The 3,354-nt window shown below is 55.7% G+C and overlaps 1 protein-coding gene across 3 annotated transcripts in view; it reads right to left on the bottom strand.

Annotated features, from left to right (window-relative positions):
• Col5a1 (collagen type V alpha 1 chain) overlaps positions 1 to 3,354 on the bottom strand; it is a 119,597-nt gene that overhangs the window by 72,844 nt on the left and 43,399 nt on the right. The window lies entirely within an intron of this gene.

Genomic DNA, 3,354 nt, shown 5'->3' with positions numbered 1-3,354 from the left:
ACCCATCCATCCCTCCATCCATCCATCTATCCATCCACCCACCCATCCATCCCTCCACCCACCCATCCATCCCTCCACCCTTCCATCTATCCATCCATCCATCCATCCACCCATCCATCCCTCCATCCTTCCATCTATCCATCCATCCATCTACCATCCACCCATATATCCATCTACCCATTCATCTATTTACTTATCTATCCATCTATCCACTGCCTATCACCTATCTATGCATCTGTTCACCCATTCATCTACTACCCATCCACCTACCCGTCTGTCTATTCATCTATCTATCCACTATTCACTCCCCTAACCATCCATCCATTCATCTAGCTACCTATCCATCCACCCACCCACCAACCCATCTATCCACCCATCTACCCACTCATCCATCCATCTATCCATCACCCTACTATCCATCCATCCATGCACCCACCACCCACCCATTCATCCACTTATTCACCCACCCATGCATCCATCCACCCATGCATCCATCCATCCACCCACCCATCATCCATCCATCCATTCACCCATCCATCCATCCACCCATGCATCCATCCACCCACCCACCCATCCATCCATCCATCCACCCCCTCACCTATCCACTCATCCATCATCCAACACATGCCAGGTACTAGTCCAGGGCTCAAAGCTGCTGTGGTTAGAAAACATGGCCTACAAGTACATCTACCTTGAAGTGTCCAGACTCAGAGGTACAGCACCCCACCTCCTTCCCCAGTGCCCCTCAATCAGAGCATCATTTTTAAAGAGGCGGTAGGTGCTTGGTTTTTGAATTCATGAAAGAGAATTACCAATGACCCAGCAATACCAATCCTGGGGATGGAAACAAGTTCACCAACAGTTTACCCAAATCAATTCACCCCCAAAAACGAAAGTAGGGACTCAAACAAATAAATGGACAAATACTTTTACAGCCATTTTACTCACAACAGACAAACAGACAATGGGCAGGTGAGAGGGCTGCTAATGGCAAGAAGGAGCAGGTGACAGGAACACCATCTTCAGGGGCAACAAACATGCCACCCCAGCAACATCCCAAAGGACCCCACGGCAGGGGGTCTTCTGGCCCCAATCAGATGGACATAAGCTGATGACACTCGTGTTTTTATAATGTTGTCTGCAACTGAGTAGAAAGCGCTCCCTGTAGACCCAGCACAGTCTGCCCGGTCTCCTGGGCCCCACAGAACCCGTGCACCACACCTGTCACTCCCATTCTCAACTGAGGAAGCCAAGGCCCTCTGGGGTCATCTGTCCAGTGTGCCAAGCAGGGGTGGCACAGCCCGCGCAAGGTACCCTGTGCGGTTCCAGCCACGTCCCCACCCACCAGCTCTCGGGAATGGGAAAGACACAGCAGGAGCTGAAAATGGTGCCGCAGAACAAGGCAGCAGCGTCAGGCCCAGGGCCACACTCTCGGGGCCTGGAGTCCACCCCTCCACCTGGCAGTACCATGATGACCGGCGCAGACAGTCTGGGACAGGCCCCGAGTCACTGAGAAACCTTCCTCCAGTTGCCATCTGGGAGGGTGACATTTTCTATACAATTTCTGCCAAGATCCCGCCCCTCCCGGGCAGAGGCATGAACTGCCAAGACCCTTTCTGGGCTGAGAGCCCAACGACAGCTCTTCCCCTCCCAGGAAGATAGTTATGCGCCGCCCTGCAGCCTGGTGGCTCTGTGTGGCGTTGTGCTATGCACCTGACCGTAGTGAGGCCCCGAGATGCTGAGTCCACAGCAAGAGATACAAGTACACATCGTGGTCAGCTGTGATGGCCACTCTCCTTGCAGACCTTGACAGGCCAGGGGAGGGCTCTGGCCACAGTGGACATAGAGGCTGTGCCACCCAGGCGCTCCTGCCAGCTCAGACCTGAAGCAGGGACCTGGGCCTGCTACTCACCAGCTCCACCAGTGCTGGCTGTGTGGCCTGGGGTGAGTCTGCTCCTTTCTCTGAGCCCTGCTTTCTCGCTGAAAAATGAGCCCCAGCAGGGCAACAGGCAAATCTGCACATGGAAGATGCTCAATAAGCAGCGTGGAAGAGTTTGAGCCCAGTGGGGTGAGTGCTCAGGAAAAGGCCTGTGGACAACTGGGGTTGGGACAGCCAGCCCCACCAGGGGCCGCAAGCAGGATCACGAGTGGGGACCGAAGAGCAGACACCTGCATGGCAGGACAGAGAAAGACTGCAGCCTCTGAGAGGAGGGCAAAGCGTAGGCACCCATGCAAAGCCAGCGCCAGGCCTCGGCCACGGAGAGCTCGGAAGGGACACATGGGAAACGGCTCTCAGCCCCCAAGAAGGCACGCAAGAGGAGGGCACGGCTGTGTGGTTCCAGCAGTAAGCAGTGTCCTGTGCCCTCCTCTCTTCCGGACAGCAGGAGCTGGAGGGTGGGCACAGGGCAGGGGCACCGAGGTGCCCAGGGAAGGCTCCTCGCATGCCCTGCTAGAGGCAGAAGAGACATGGACGAGGGCCCTGAGGTGGCGAGGGTGGGAGGCAGAGGCAAGCTGGTGCCCAGCTGGCTCTAAGGAAACCGTCAGAAAGGCAGGAAAGGTGGCCCAGTGGCAGGCAGCACACCCCTGGTTTCAATCCCCAGCACCGAAGAAGGAAAGCAGGCAGGCAGGCAGGCAGGCTAAGTAAACTGAATTCCTCCTCCACAACTGTCTGGGCAAAATCAGGCCTGTGTGGGGGCACACTGGACTTACTGTACGTTACCTGGGCTTTTCCAGCCCATTTAGGCTCCAGCTCTGTGGAACAAAACCTCAGGGGTCTGCTGGGGCTGGAACCCCTGCTCTCCCACACCATGGCCCCCTTCTACCAGGGAGTCACCCTGCTTTACTCCTTCCCTGGGCCTCTTTCCCCCCACAGCCTCTGAAAGGGTTGCCAGCGCCTCTGACTCAAGCTTCCGGGCACTGTGTTCTCCGCTGCGTCAGGGGCCCTTCAGGAGAAGAGCATGGTTTCTGCCAGAACACAGCAGAGCCCAGGGTGCAGGAGCAGGGGCTGCCCCAGGTATCTGCCAGAAATGGGCAGTGGGAATCCAGGGCAGAGCCATCAGGGAAGCCCAGAGAATCTACATTTTAGGGAGGGAGGGTCCTATCAGGGGGACAGGACACAACTATATGGCATGAACTAGAACATGGATACTGCCAAGTTCTATGTCATGGCTGGATGCAGGACTAGTGAGTGAACAGTTAGATAAATAAATGGGTGGGTAAGTGGATAGGTGGGTAGACGAGTGGGTGAACAGAATAACTGGGATGGATGGATGGATGGATGGATGGATGGATGCGTGGATGGATGGATGGATGGATGGATGGATGGATGGATGATGGATTGATTGATGGATGGAT

This window comes from Octodon degus, unplaced genomic scaffold (genome assembly GCF_000260255.1).
Source record: "Octodon degus isolate 3935 unplaced genomic scaffold, OctDeg1.0 scaffold00123, whole genome shotgun sequence".
Lineage (NCBI taxonomy): Eukaryota > Metazoa > Chordata > Mammalia > Rodentia > Octodontidae > Octodon > Octodon degus.
Note: the sequence above shows the minus strand (reverse complement) of the source record. Positions and strands in the feature narration are given on the sequence as shown.